Source organism: Erpetoichthys calabaricus, chromosome 17 (genome assembly GCF_900747795.2).
Source record: "Erpetoichthys calabaricus chromosome 17, fErpCal1.3, whole genome shotgun sequence".
Taxonomy (NCBI): Eukaryota; Metazoa; Chordata; class Cladistia; order Polypteriformes; family Polypteridae; genus Erpetoichthys; species Erpetoichthys calabaricus.
In genome coordinates this window covers 100,202,516-100,217,667 of record NC_041410.2, presented here as the reverse complement: position 1 = coordinate 100,217,667, position 15,152 = coordinate 100,202,516, and the positions used below count along the sequence as shown (strand labels likewise).

General features: G+C 43.2%; 1 protein-coding gene and 1 long non-coding RNA gene across 2 annotated transcripts in view; one reads left to right on the top strand and one right to left on the bottom strand.

The window, feature by feature from the left end:
* LOC114643124 (mucin-2-like) overlaps positions 1–15,152 on the bottom strand; it is a 256,765-nt gene that overhangs the window by 138,861 nt on the left and 102,752 nt on the right. The window lies entirely within an intron of this gene.
* LOC127526199 (uncharacterized) overlaps positions 7,525–15,152 on the top strand; it is a 42,779-nt gene continuing 35,151 nt past the window's right edge. Inside the window, exon 1 of the long non-coding RNA XR_007933830.1 lies at positions 7,525–7,604. This is a non-coding gene — a long non-coding RNA (uncharacterized LOC127526199). The remainder of the gene's footprint in view (positions 7,605–15,152) is intronic.

Here is a 15,152-nt window from a genome sequence, read left to right as displayed (position 1 = left end):
TGGCTGGAGTTGATTGTGAAGTGGAGGTCGTTCCTATTGTAGTAGTGGTTGATTCTGTTGTTGTTGAAGTTGTTGTTTCCGTTGTTGCTGGATTGGTTGTTTCCGATTTTGTTTGAGTGGTTGTTGTTGTTGTTGTTGTTGTTTTTGTTTCAGTGGCTGGAGTTGATTGTGAAGTGGAGGTGGTTCCAATTGTAGTAGTGGTTGATTCCGTTGTTGTTGTAGTGGTTGTTTCTGTTGGAGTGGTTGTTTCCGATTTTGTTTGAGTGGTTGTTGTTGTTGTTGTTGTGTCAGTGGCTGGAGTTGATTGTGAAGTGGAGGTGTTTCCTATTGTAGTAGTGGTTGATTCTGTTGCTGTTTGAGATGTTGTTTCTGTTGTTGTTGGAGTGGTTGTTGTTGTTGTGTCAGTGGATGGAGATGATTGTGAAGTGGAGTTCGTTCCTATTGTAGTAGTTTTTGTTTCCGTTGTTGTTGGAGTGGTTGTTTCCGTTGTTGTTGGAGTGGTTGATGTTGTTGTTGTTGTGTCAGTGGCTGGACTTGATTGTGAAGTAGAGGTCGTTCCTATTGTAGTAGTTGTTGTTTCCGTTGTTGTTGGAGTGGTTGTTGTTGTTGTTGTTGTGTCAGTGGCTGGAGTTGATTGTGAAGTGGAGGTGGTTCCTATTATAGTAGTGGTTGATTCCGTTGTTGTTTCAGTTGTTGTTTCCGTTGTTGTTGGAGTGGTTGTTGTTGTGTCAGTGGATAGAGATGATTGTGAAGTGGAGGTCGTTCCTATTGTAGTAGTTGTTGTTTCCGTTGTTGTTGGAGTGGTTGTTTCCGTTGTTGTTGGAGTGGTTGTTGTTGTTGTTTTTGTGTCAGTGGCTGGAGTTGATTGTGAAGTGGAGGTCGTTCCTATTGTAGTGGTGGTTGATGCTGTTGTTGTTGGAGTTGTTGTTTCTGTTGTTGTTGGAGTGGTTGTTGTTGTTGCTGTGTCAGTGGCTGGAGATGTTTGTGAAGTTGAGGTCGTTCCTATTGTAGTAGTTGTTGTTTCCGTTGTTGTTGGAGTGGTTGTTGTTATTGTTGTTGTGTTAGTGGATGGAGATGATTGTGAAGTGGAGATCGTTCCTATTGTAGTAGTTTTTGTTTCCGTTGTTGTTGGAGTGGTTGTTTCTGTTGTTGTTGGAGTGGTTGATGTTGTTGTTGTTGTGTCAGTGGCTGGACTTGATTGTAAAGTAGAGGTCGTTCCTATTGAAGGAGTTGTTGTTTCCGTTGTTGTTGGAGTAGTTGTTGTTGTTGTTGCTGTGTCAGTGGCTGGAGTTGATTGTGAAGTGGAGGTGGTTCCTATTATAGTAGTGGTTGATTCCGTTGTTGTTTCAGTTGTTGTTTCCGTTGTTGTTGGAGTGGTTGTTGTTGTGTCAGTGGATAGAGATGATTGTGAAGTGGAGGTCGTTCCTATTGTAGTAGTTGTTGTTTCCGTTGTTGTTGGAGTGGTTGTTTCCGTTGTTGTTGGAGTGGTTGTTGTTGTTGTTTTTGTGTCAGTGGCTGGAGTTGATTGTGAAGTGGAGGTCGTTCCTATTGTAGTGGTGGTTGATGCTGTTGTTGTTGGAGTTGTTGTTTCTGTTGTTGTGGGAGTGGTTGTTGTTGTTGCTGTGTCAGTGGCTGGTGATGTTTGTGAAGTTGAGGTCATTCCTATTGTAGTAGTTGTTGTTTCCGTTGTTGTTGGAGTGGTTGTTGTTATTGTTGTTGTGTCAGTGGATGGAGATGATTGTGAAGTGGAGGTCGTTCCTATTGTAGATGTTGTTTCCGTTGTTGTTGGAGTGGTTGTTTCTGTTGTTGTTGGAGTGGTTGATGTTGTTGTTGTTGTGTCAGTGGCTGGACTTGATTGTAAAGTAGAGGTCGTTCCTATTGAAGGAGTTGTTGTTTCCGTTGTTGTTGGAGTAGTTGTTGTTGTTGTTGCTGTGTCAGTGGCTGGAGTTGATTGTGAAGTGGAGGTGGTTCCTATTGTAGTAGTGGTTGATTCCGTTGTTGTTTGAGTTGTTGTTTCCGTTGTTGTTGGAGTGGTTGTTGTTGTGTCAGTGGATAGAGATGATTGTGAAGTGGAGGTCGTTCCTATTGTAGTAGTTGTTGTTTCCGTTGTTGTTGGAGTTGTTGTTTCTGTTGTTGTTGGAGTGGTTGTTGTTGTTGCTGTGTCAGTGGCTGGAGATGTTTGTGAAGTTGAGGTCGTTCCTATTGTAGTAGTTGTTGTTTCCGTTGTTGTTGGAGTGGTTGTTGTTATTGTTGTTGTGTCAGTGGATGGAGATGATTGTGAAGTGGAGGTCGTTCCAATTGTAGATGTTGTTGTTTCCGTTGTTGTTGGAGTGGTTGTTGTTGTTGTTGTGTCAGTGGCTGGAGTTGTTTGTGAAGTGAAGGTCGTTCCTATTGTAGTAGTGGTTGATTCTGTTGTTATTGGAGTTGTTGTTTCTGTAGTTGCTGGAGTGGTTGTTTCCAATTTTGTTTGAGTGGTTGTTGTTGTTGTTGTTGTGTCAGTGGCTGGTGTTGATTGCGAAGTGGATGTGGTTCCAATTGTAATAGTGGTTGATTCCGTTGTTGTTGTAGTGGTTGTTTCCGTTGTAGTTGGAGTGGTTGTTGTTGTTGTTGTGTCAGTGGCTGGAGTTGATTGTGAAGTGGAGGTCGTTTCTATTGTAGTAGTGGTTGATTCTGTTGTTGTTGGAGTTGTTGTTTCCATTGTTGGAGTGGTTGTTTCCGATTTTGTTTGAGTGGTTGTTGTTGTTGTTCTTGTGTCAGTGGCTGGAGTTGATTCTGAAGTGGACGTGGTTCCTATTGTAGTAGTGGTTGAATCCGTTGTTGTTTCAGTTGTTGTTTCCGTTGTTGTTGGAGTGGTTGTTGTTGTTGTTGTTGTGTCAGTGGATGGAGATGATTGTGAAGTGGAGGTAGTTCCTATTGTAGTAGTTGTTGTTTCCGTTGTTGTAGTGGTTGTTTCTGTTGTTGTTGGAGTGGTTGTTGTTGTTGTTGTGTCAGTGGCTGGAGTTGATTGTGAAGAGGAGGTCGTTCCTATTGTAGTGGTGGTTGATGCTGTTGTTGTTGGAGTTGTTGTTTCCATTGTTGTTGTAGTGGTTGTTGTTGTTGTTATGTCAGTGGCTGGAGATGATTGTGAAGTGGAGATCGTTCCTATTGTAGTGGTGGTTGATGCTGCTGTTGTTGGAGTTGTTGTTTCCATTGTTGTTGTAGTGGTTGTTGTTGTTGTTATGTCAGTGGCTGGAGATGATTGTGAAGTGAAGGTTGTTCCTATTGTAGTAGTTGTTGTTTCCGTTGTTATTGTAGTGGTTGTTTCCGTTGTTGTTGGAGTGGTTGTTTTTGTTGTTGTGTCAGTGGCTGGAGTTGATTGTGAAGTGGAGGTCGTTTCTATTGTTGTAGTGGTTAATTCTGTTATTGTTGGAGTTGTTTCCGTTGTCGTTGAAGTGGTTGTTGTTGTTATTGTGTCAGTGGCTGGAGTTGATTCTGAAGAGGAGGTTGTTCCTATTGTAGTAGTGGTTGATTCTGTTGTTGTTGGAGTTGTTGTTTCCGTTGTTGTTGGAGTGGTTGTTTCCGATTTTGTTTCAGTGGTTGTTGTTGTTTTTGTTGTTGTGTCAGTGGCTGGAGTTGATTGTGAAGTGGAGGTGGTTCCTATTGTAGTAGTGGTTAATTCTGTTGTTGTTTGAGTTGTTGTTTCCATTGTTGTTGGAGTGCTTGTTGTTGTTGTTGTGTCAGTGGCTGGAGATGATTGTGAAGTGGAGGTCGTTCCTATTGTAGTGGTGGTTGATGCTGTTGTTTTTGGAGTTGTTGTTTCCATTGTTATTGGAGTGGTTGTTGTTGTTGTTGTGTCAGTGGCAGGAAATGATTGTGAAGTGGAGGTCGTTCCTATTGTAGTAGTTGTTGTGTCCGTTGTTGTTGGAGTGGTTGTTGTTGTTGTTGTGTCAGTGGCTGGAGATGATTGTGAAGTGGAGGTTGTTCCTATTGTAGTAGTTGTTTCCGTTGTTGTAGTGGTTGTTTCCGTTGTTGTTGGAGTGGTTGTTGTTGTTGTTGTGTCAGTGGCTGGAGTTGATTGTGAAGTGGAGGTCGTTCCTATTGTAGTGGTGGTTGATGCTGTTGTTGTTGGAGTTGTTGTTTCCATTGTTGTTGTAGTGGTTGTTGTTGTTGTTATGTCAGTGGCTGGAGATGATTGTGAAGTGGAGGTTGTTCCTATTGTAGTAGTTGTTGTTTCCGTTGTTGTTGTAGTGGTTGTTTCCGTTGTTGTTGGAGTGGTTGTTTTTGTTGTTGTGTCAGTGGCTGGAGTTGATTGTGAAGTGGAGGTCGTTTCTATTGTTGTAGTGGTTGATTCTGTTGTTGTTGGAGTTGTTGTTTCCATTGTCGTTGCAGTGGTTGTTGTTGTTGTTGTGTCAGTGGCTGGAGTTGATTGTGAAGTGGAGGTCGTTCCTATTGTAGTAGTGGTTGATTCTGTTGTTGTTGGAGTTGTTTTTTCCGTTGTTGTTGGAGTGGTTGTTTCCGATGTTGTTTGAGTGGTTGTTGTTGTTGTTGTTTTGTCAGTGGCTGGATTTGATTGTGAAGTGGAGGTGGTTCCAATTGTAGTTGTAGTTGATTCCGTTGTTGTTGTAGTGGTTGTTTCTGTTGTTGTTGGAGTGGTTGTTGTTGTGTCAGTGGCTGGAGTTGATTGTGAAGTGGAGGTTGTTCCTATTGTAGTAGTTATTGTTTCCGTTGTTGTTGGACTGGTTGTTTCCGTTGTTGTTGGAGTGGTTGTTGTTGTTGTTGTTGTGTCAGTAGCTGGAGTTGATTGTGAAGTGGAGGTCGTTCCTATTGTAGTAGTTGTTGTTTCCGTTGTTTTTGGAGTGGTTGTTGTTATTGTTGTTGTGTCAGTGGCTGGAGTTGATTGTGAAGTGGAGGTCGTTCCTATTGTAGTAGTGGTTGATTCTGTTGTTGTTTGAGTTGTTGTTTCCGTTGTTGTTGGAGTGGTTGTTGTTGTTGTTGTTGTGTCAGTGGATGGAGATGATTGTGAAGTGGAGATCGTTCCTATTGTAGTAGTGGTTGATTCTTTTGTTGTTTGAGTTGTTGTTTCCGTTGTTGTTGGAGTGGTTGTTGTTGTTGTTGTGTCAGTGGCTGGAGATGATTGTGAAGTGGAGGTTGTTCCTATTGTAGTAGTTGTTGTTTCCGTTGTTATTGTAGTGGTTGTTTCCGTTGTTGTTGGAGTGGTTGTTTTTGTTGTTGTGTCAGTGGCTGGAGTTGATTGTGAAGTGGAGGTCGTTTCTATTGTTGTAGTGGTTGATTCTGTTGTTGTTGGAGTTGTTGTTTCCGTTGTCGTTGCAGTGGTTGTTGTTGTTGTTGTGTCAGTGGCTGGAGTTGATTGTGAAGTGGAGGTCGTTCCTATTGTAGTAGTGGTTGATTCTGTTGTTGTTGGAGTTGTTTTTTCCGTTGTTGTTGGAGTGGTTGTTTCCGATGTTGTTTGAGTGGTTGTTGTTGTTGTTGTTTTGTCAGTGGCTGGATTTGATTGTGAAGTGGAGGTGGTTCCAATTGTAGTTGTAGTTGATTCCGTTGTTGTTGTAGTGGTTGTTTCTGTTGTTGTTGGAGTGGTTGTTGTTGTGTCAGTGGCTGGAGTTGATTGTGAAGTGGAGGTTGTTCCTATTGTAGTAGTTTTTGTTTCCGTTGTTGTTGGACTGGTTGTTTTCGTTGTTGTTGGAGTGGTTGTTGTTGTTGTTGTTGTGTCAGTAGCTGGAGTTGATTGTGAAGTGGAGGTCGTTCCTATTGTAGTAGTTGTTGTTTCCGTTGTTTTTGGAGTGGTTGTTGTTATTGTTGTTGTGTCAGTGGCTGGAGTTGATTGTGAAGTGGAGGTCGTTCCTATTGTAGTAGTGGTTGATTCTGTTGTTGTTTGAGTTGTTGTTTCCGTTGTTGTTGGAGTGGTTGTTGTTGTTGTTGTGTCAGTGGATGGAGATGATTGTGAAGAGGAGATCGTTCCTATTGTAGTAGTGGTTGATTCTGTTGTTGTTTGAGTTGTTGTTTCCGTTGTTGTTGGAGTGGTTGTTGTTGTTGTTGTGTCAGTGGATGGAGATGATTGTGAAGTGGAGGTCGCTCCTATTGTAGTAGTTGTTGTTTCCCTTGTTGTTGGAGTGGTTGTTGTTGTTGTTGTTCTGTCAGTGGCTGCAGTTGATTGTGAAGTGGAGGTCGTTCCTATTGTTGTAGTGGTTGATTCTGTTGTTGTTGGAGTTGTTGTTTCCGTTGTTGTTGGAGTGGTTGTTGTTGTTGTTGTGTGAGTGGCTGGAGTTGATTGTGAAGTGGAGGTCGTTCCTATTGTAGTAGTGGTTGATTCTGTTGTTGTTGGAGTTGTTGTTTCCGTTGTTGTTGGAGTGGTTGTTTCCGATGTTGTTAGAGTGGTTGTTGTTGTTGTTGTTGTGTCAGTGGTTGGATTTGATTGTGAAGTGGAGGTGGTTCCAATTGTAGTTGCGGTTGATTCCATTGTTGTTGTAGTGGTTGTTTCCGTTGTTGTTGGAGTGGTTGTTGTTGTTGTTGTTGTGTCAGTGGCTGGAGTTGATTGTGAAGTGGAGGTCGTTCCTATTGTAGTGGGGGTTGATGCTGTTGTTGTTGGAGTTGTTGTTTCTGTTATTGTTGGAGTGGTTGTTGTTGTTGTTGTGTCAGTGACTGGAGATGTTCGTGAAGTGGAGGTCGTTCCTATTGTAGTAGTTGTTGTTTCCGTTGTTGTTGGAGTGGTTGTTTCCGTTGTTGTTGGAGTGGTTGTTGTTGTTGTTGTTGTGTCAGTGGCTGGAGTTGATTGTGAAGTGGAGGTCGTTCCTATTGTAGTGGGGGTTGATGCTGTTGTTGTTGGAGTTGTTGTTTCTGTTATTGTTGGAGTGGTTGTTGTTGTTGTTGTGTCAGTGACTGGAGATGTTCGTGAAGTGGAGGTCGTTCCTATTGTAGTAGTTGTTGTTTCCGTTGTTGTTGGAGTGGTTGTTTCCGTTGTTGTTGGAGTGGTTGTTGTTGTTGTTGTTGTGTCAGTGGCTGGAGTTGATTGTGAAGTGGAGGTCGTTCCTATTGTAGTGGGGGTTGATGCTGTTGTTGTTGGAGTTGTTGTTTCTGTTATTGTTGGAGTGGTTGTTGTTGTTGTTGTGTCAGTGGCTGGAGATGTTCGTGAAGTGGAGGTCGTTCCTATTGTAGTAGTTGTTGTTTCCGTTGTTGTTGGAGTGGTTGTTGTTGTTGTTGTTGTGTCAGTGGCTGGAGATGATTGTGAAGAGAAGGTTGTTCCTATTGTAGTAGTTGTTGTTTCCGTTGTTGTTGTAGTGGTTGTTTCCGTTGTTGTTGGAGTGGTTGTTGTTGTTGTTGTGTCAGAGGCTGGAGTTGATTGTGAAGTGGAGGTCGTTCCTATTGTAGTAGTGGTTGATTCTGTTGTTGTTTGAGTTGTTGTTTCCGTTGTTGTTGGAGTGGTTGTTGTTGTTGTTGTGTCAGTGGATGGAGATGATTGTGACGTGGAGATCTTTCCTATTGTAGTAGTTTTTGTTTCCGTTATTGTTGGAGTGGTTGTTTCCGTTGTTGTTGGAGTGGTTGTTGTTGTTGTTGTTGTGTCAGTGGCTGGAGTTGATTGTGAAGTGGAGGTCGTTCCTATTGTAGTAGTGGTTGATTCTGTTGTTGTTGGAGTTGTTCTTTCCGTTGTTACAGGAGTGGTTGTTTCCGATTTTGTTTGAGTGGTTGTTGTTGTTGTTGTGTCAGTGGCTGGAGTTGATTGTGAAGTGGAGGTGGTTCCTATTGTAGTAGTGGTTGATTCCGTTGTTGTTTGAGTTGTTGTTTCCGTTGTTGTTGGAGTCGTTGTTTTTGTTGTTGTGTCAATGGATAGAGATGATTGTGAAGTGGAGGTCGTTCCTATTGTAGTAGTTGTTGTTTCCGTTGTTGTTGGAGTGGTTGTTTCCGTTGTTGTTGGAGTGGTTGTTGTTGTTGTTGTTGTGTCAGTGGCTGGAGTTGATTGTGAAGTGGAGGTCGTTCCTATTGTAGTAGTGGTTGATTCTGTTGTTGTTGGAGTTGTTCTTTCCGTTGTTACAGGAGTGGTTGTTTCCGATTTTGTTTGAGTGGTTGTTGTTGTTGTTGTGTCAGTGGCTGGAGTTGATTGTGAAGTGGAGGTGGTTCCTATTGTAGTAGTGGTTGATTCCGTTGTTGTTTGAGTTGTTGTTTCCGTTGTTGTTGGAGTCGTTGTTTTTGTTGTTGTGTCAATGGATAGAGATGATTGTGAAGTGGAGGTCGTTCCTATTGTAGTAGTTGTTGTTTCCGTTGTTGTTGGAGTGGTTGTTTCCGTTGTTGTTGGAGTGGTTGTTGTTGTTGTTGTTGTGTCAGTGGCTGGAGTTGATTGTGAAGTGGAGGTCGTTCCTATTGTAGTGGTGGTTGATGCTGTTGTTGTTGGAGTTGTTGTTTCTGTTATTGTTGGAGTGGTTGTTGTTGTTGTTGTGTCAGTGGCTGGAGATGTTTGTGAAGTGGAGGTCGTTCCTATTTTAATAGTGGTTGATTCTGTTGTTGTTGGAGTTGTTGTTTCCGTTGTTGCTGGAGTTGTTGTTTCCGTTGTTGTTGGAGTGGTTGTTGTTGTTGTTGTGTCAGTGTCTAGAGATGATTGTGAAGTGGAGGTTGTTCCTATTGTAGTAGTTGTTGTTTCCGTTGTTGTTGTAGTGGTTGTTTCCGTTGTTGTTGGAGTGGTTGTTGTTGTTGTTGTGGCAGTGGCTGGAGTTGATTGTGAAGTGGAGGTCGTTTTTATTGTAGTAGTGGTTGATTCTGTTGTTGTTTGAGTTGTTGTTTCCGTTTTTGTTGGAGTGGTTGTTGTTGTTGTTGTGTCAGTGGAAGGAGATGATTGTGAAATGGAGATCGTTCCTATTGTAGTAGTTTTTGTTTCCGTTATTGTTGGAGTGGTTGTTTCCGTTGTTATTGGAGTGGTTGTTGTTGTTGTTGTTGTGTCAGTGGCTGGAGTTGATTGTGAAGTGGAGGTCGCTCCTATTGTAGTAGTTGTTGTTTCCGTTGTTGTTGGAGTGGTTGTTGTTGTTGTTGTTGTGACAGTGGCTGGAGTTGATTGTGAAGTGGAGGTCGTTCCTATTGTAGTAGTCGTTGATTCTGTTGTTGTTGGAGTTGTTGTTTCTGTTGTTGCTGGAGTGGTTGTTTCCGATTTTGTTTGAGTGGTTTTTGTTGTTGTTCTTGTGTCAGTGGCTGGAGTTGATTGTGAAGTGGAGGTGGTTCCTATTGTAGTAGTGGTTGATTCCATTGTTGTTTGAGTTGTTGTTTCCGTTGTTGTTGGAGTGGTTGTTGTTGTTGTTGTGTCAGTGGATAGAGATGATTGTGAAGTGGAGTTCGTTCCTATTTTAGTAGTTGTTGTTTCCGTTGTTGTTGGAGAGGTTGTTTCCGTTGTTGTTGGAGTGGTTGTTATTGTTGTTTTGTCAGTGGCTGGAGTTGATTGTGAAGTGGACGTTGTCCCTATTTTAGTGGTGGTTGATGCTGTTGTTGTTGGAGTTGTTTTTTCTGTTGTTGTTGGAGTGGTTGTTGTTGTTGTTGTGTCAGTGGCTGGAGATGTTTGTGAAGTGGAGGTGGTTCCTATTGTAGTAGTTGTTGTTTCCGTTGTTGGAGTGGTTGTTGTTGTTGTTGTGTCAGTGGCTGGAGTTGATTGTGAAGTGGAGGTCGTTCCTATTGTTGTAGTGGTTGATTCTGTTGTTGTTGGAGTTTTAGTTTCCGTTGTTGTTGGAGTGGTTGTTGTTGTTGCTCTGTTAGTGCCTGGAGTAGTTTGTGAAGTGGAGGTTGTTCCTGTTGTAGTAGTTGTTGTTTCCGTTGTTTTTGGAGTGGTTGTTGATGTTGTTGTGTCAGTGGCTGGAGTTGATTGTGAAATGGAGGTTGTTCCTATTGTAGTAGTGGTTGATTCTGTTGTTGTTGGAGTTGTTGTTTCTGATTTTGTTTGAGTGGTTGTTGTTGTTGTTGTTGTGTCATTGGCTGGAGTTGATTGTGAAGTGGAGGTTGTTCCTATTGTAGTAGTGGTTGATTCTGTTGTTGTTGGAGTTGTTGTTTCTGATTTTGTTTGAGTGGTTGTTGTTGTTGTTGTTGTGTCATTGGCTGGAGTTGATTGTGAAGTGGAGGTTGTTCCTATTGTAGTAGTGGTTGATTCTGTTGTTGTTGGAGTGGTTATTTCCGATTTTGTTTCAGTGGTTGATGTTGTTGGGTCAGTGGCTGGAGTTGATTGTGAAGTGGGGGTGGTTCCTATTGTAGTAGTGGTTGATTCTGTTGTTGTTTGAGTTGTTGTTTCCGTTGTTGTTGGAGTTGTTGTTTCCGTTGTTGTTGGAGTGGTTGTTTCCATTGTTGTTGGAGTGGTTGTTATTGTTGTTGTGTCAGTGGCTGGAGTTGATTGTGAAGTGGAGGTCGTTCCTATTGTAGTAGTGGTTGATTCCGTTGTTGTTTGAGTTGTTATGTCCGTTGTTGTTGGAGTGGTTGTTGTTGTTGTTGTGTCATTGCCTGGAGTATTTTTTGAAGTGACGGTCAGTCCTGTTGTAGTTGTCGTTGATTCCGTTATTGTTGGAGTTTTTATTGTTGTTGTGTCGGTACCTGAAGTTGTTTGTGAAGTGGAGGTTGTGCCTTTTGTTATAATAGTTGATTCAGTTGTTGTTGGTGTTGATCCTTTTGTTATAGTAGGTGTTATGTTGTTTGTTGTTGTTGTACTCACTGTTTTTGATTTTGTTTGATATGTAGATGTTAATTGTGAGGATGTTGTTGTACTCACAGCTGTTGATGTTGTGGTTGTTGTTGTTGAAGTTGGTTGTTTGCTGTTGGTTGTTGTAGTATTGTCTGTAGGTCCTTCTCCTGTTATTGTGAATTTTCCCATCATAACTGTGAAATGAAACACAATTCTCTTTATTAATTTCAGGTTATTTTGTCTCAATCTCAGATTGTTGTAAATTTTTTGTTTTTTATCTCCCCTAAATCTGTTTGTTCCTATTTTACTTTTTGTTTTTTCCTGATTCTGGTTTTATTTTTAATTTTTATTCTCATGTTTGTCTGCATCTTGGATGTCCTGTCCTTATTGTGATGACCCTCCACCCCCCCCCCCACCCCCCCCCCCTTTCTCCAATTTCATGTGTGTCACATGTCTCTGTCATTAGTGGTCCTCTGCTGTTCATTCACAATGGAGGTCTAATGTCTCCTGATTTCACTTCTTTTACAGACCCTCACACTCCTGGGTGAAGTTCATCCTGAGTTTAGGTGTGGCAGCAGCTTGGGCTGAGCAGAGCAGAGCCAAATCATTCCTACTCACCTGAGGACATCAGGACCAGCAGCATTAGGACTCTTGTCTCCATTGTTGCAGATGAGTTCTGTCGATATGCGGCTCAATGCTCTGTAAAGGAGGAAGAGGAGCGCTTGTCATTTTAGGTGACACAGATAAGGTCACATGAAGTTGGACATGTTATAAATTTTTGCAAACTGAGAAGTAAACACCATCACAAAACCTGGCCACACAATATTAATACTTATTACAGAAACATTAATGAAAAGGAAAATTCAAAAAATGGTTCAAAATGTAAATTTCAAAATGACTTCATCAGCCGTAACTAAATTCAAAAGATGGAGACCACAAATCACGTCCTCTGATCTGATAACTGAGCAAGCAGAGAATCAGACACAATGGACCAAAGGTCTCAGAGTTTTACACTCACAGTGGAGATCATCAAAGGGAACTTCACGGAACAATCAAACAATGAAGGAAACAAACAAAGAAATAAACATCAAAACACAACACAAGGATGAAACACAAACAATACAAAAACTAAACTCATGGGCACCACCCATACCAAACCCCTGCAGGACATCACACTCTGCTCTCATAGAGCCACCTCAACTTCGACATGAAGCTCTGTCCTGGATGGACATCGTGCAGGTGACTCTTTGTGGGTGGCCCTTAAGTTCAGAGGTGCCAGGGGGACAAGAGGTGACCAAGAGGGACCAAAGTCAGCTGCAATGGTTCAAATATGAGGAGACCTCTTAGGAATGGCACTGGTCACTTGGGAGTCACAGAGCCCCTTAGGTGGTCACCCAAGAAGAGTTGACCCATTACCATTTCTAGCATTGTAATGGCAGGTGAAAGTGGGACTGGCACTACTGCCTGGTGAGAGGCTTGAGGTGCAGCATTGGTGGGTGGCATAACTCACCTGACTTGAGAGTCTGAAGTCACAATGGGTGACATCTCACAGGTTAGGATGTGCACTTGATTTTCCATCATTGTGAAGCCCACTCTTTGTTGACTCAGTGGCAATTTGGACATTTTCCGCCCTGGTTAACACACCTGCTGAGAGCAGCACCACAGGGAGACCCCTCTGACTATTTTTGGCTCCTTGTCCTCTGACAGGAGGCGTTGATCTGATTGTTAAATGACAGTGGCGAGTGGTGTGGCCACACAAGTTTGGGGGCAGCTTATTCCCAAGTCCCTGAAGGTTTACACCCTCTGATGCATTCCCTCTTCTTATTGAGGACTTCCTCACCACCTCGTCTTGCACAGTGGCACTGCCTGGGCATTTTCTTATTATGCCATTTTCTCACTTCTCCAGTGCTTCTATCTCTTTTCAGGTTCAAGGTGGACTAGGAGGACTTTAGCAGGGACATTCAGGCCAGTCTTTATGGGAGGACACGCCAGCTGAGCCAAAGTCAAGTCTTTGTGACACGTCTGCATCGGCATAAGTGGGATAAGCAAGAAAAGAAGAACGATGGAGACCCCATTCGCTGTCTAAGAGCGTGCAGGCTTCTGCTCTGAGCTGTAATGGTTCTCCTCTTTTTCCAGATGGGATGTCTGTAGGGAACTGTCTTATTAGGTATAAAACAGATTTGGGAGGTTCCTGAAGGATCAAACTTTATGTCCCAATTACTGAAGGTGTAACGGAACTGCCAACATTAGTCAGACTACCGCAAGGGATCATGGAGTGTTTGTGTAGTTCTTAAGGGAAATGTCAGGAACAGAGCATTTGGGACAACCAGGGGACACTCCAGGAAGAGGACTCTGGAACATCTGTGGGCTTCTTGGTGACCCAGAGGTGCTATGTGTCTGGATTACCATGACACCAGGCCACAGCTGGGTCCACCATTAGAGAGGTCTCAGATTGTCAGTTTGATAAAGTTGGACCAAAGGTACTTATTAGCAGGTGGGGATCTGTGGGTACGGGAGGTCACCCTGAAAGCAAGCCTAAGGCAGCCTTAGATGAGAACCAGCCTTTACACTTGAAGACAAATAAACCACTGCTAAAGGCACTCTTAAGTTTGCTTGAGACCAAAGGGGCATGAAGACCCTCTGCCTGGTCTAGATCTTTAGTGGTGTACCTCTCTTAAAGACCCCTCTGATGGAATTTGACTTTTGTTAATAAATCTCCTTCCTGTGGAACTGGTACTTCATGATTTGAGTTCAGCCCAGGAGTGGTCCTGTCAGGAGAAGTTCAAGCCACCTGCTGTAGATGTCTGCCTGATGGCTCAGAGTTCTCCTCAGGCCTTTAAAAGTCCTTGACCTCCCATCAAACAGAATTGGCGCTGCTACTGACCTCTTTGCAATGACAATTTCATGAAGCTGATGTACTTGGTGAAAAGGCGGTCACTTCCAGAAGACCAGGTGATGAAGCTCGAGTAGATCAAATCAAAGGTCCAGCGATAAACTGGCAGGACTATCGAGAGCCTGCTGTTACGGTCGACCAAAAAAGACCTCAAAAACATCCATCAAGGCCACAGCCAAGGAGAGATTCCTTTAAGTCAACGGGGCCTTGTAAAGTCACCAAAGATGGCAGGTCGTGTGACTGGCACCTCTTTTTAATATCATTTTATAAATGTTGACTCTGTTTTCTTAGGCGCTGTTCTCTTGTAATGTCGATGCTAAGTTAAGTAGTGTAGTCGATGGGATACTCACCATCGTGATGGTAGAAAAGCCACATCAGCTTGTCTGCTTGTGAATGTGAACCATTGGCAGAACTGGCAGAGCAGCCAGCATGCTGGGAAGTCTTGCAGGGCTTGAATGGTGTGAGGGGGGCAAACCAAGTGACAAGAGTGACAAGAGTGACCTAGAAGGAGTAGGCCTCTGTCACAGTGACACTGAGTGCCACAAGAAGGAAGAAACATCCACTAATGTGGAGTGACAGTAGTAACGGTAGACCATGATGGGTCTTCTCCAGTATGCCATGCTGGAAGGTACCAATAATGTGTCTGCTCCTTGTTGTTGGCCTACTGTTTGAGAGTCCCACCCACAGCCATCTCTCTCTGTTACCATTCGCCATCTGATTGTGAGAATCTTTTGTGGGCACAATGCCATGCTAAGCAGTAGGTGCCAGTTTAGATGCCATGCCTGTCTTCTTTGGTTCATTTTGTCATATCTGAGTGGGTTACATGTTGGCATCAATGAGAAAGCAATGGGGCTTTGACTGCTGGGTGGTCTGCAGGTTATGGCCGCTCGTCTGTCACACCCTACAATGAACAGTGCGGTATTTGGGCACTCGGCTGAACTTCCACCTTGGCACTTCACTTTCCTTCTTTAATTGCATCCACATAATCTTTCTGGGACGGCCTGGTGCCCCCTTTAGGTCTGTTTTCTGCTCTTCAGCCCTGTCTGCTTTTTCCTAATTTCACTCATTCATTTAAACATTAGGCTGGTGGAGGACTGAATGGCATAGCAGGGTTAAATCCCACCAAGGACAACTTCTGGCCACACATTCTCACTGCTCATGGCTGATGCCCATTCTGTGCACCCCTGGCACTGCCCACAGCAAAAGAGACCAAATATCAGTATGGGATCAGCAAAAGATGGCACCTGTTCAGCATTGGTTAAGCTCTAGTGAACCTGAAGTGAATCAGGGAATGATGGACGTGCGTTCAAGTGCTCAGGCACATTTCAAGTGTCACTTTAATCACAGGGAGACAGCAAAGTGAAGGATATCATAGGTCACAAATGGTACAGGGCACAAATGACTCTTTGTAGGATGCCAGTCAATTTAGAGTCACATATGAAAGGGGTAGTCATGCCATAGGGCTGTGGGGGGAACACGTCATGTCTCAAGAGGAGAAGTCGAACATTAAACAAAATGGAAAGAAGAAAAAGCCTTAAGAAGAACAGGAACTGAAACACAACACAACTGGACTTCACACAGCCAGTCATCTTATTAAAGCCCTTAGAATGCGATCGCAGCTGGCAG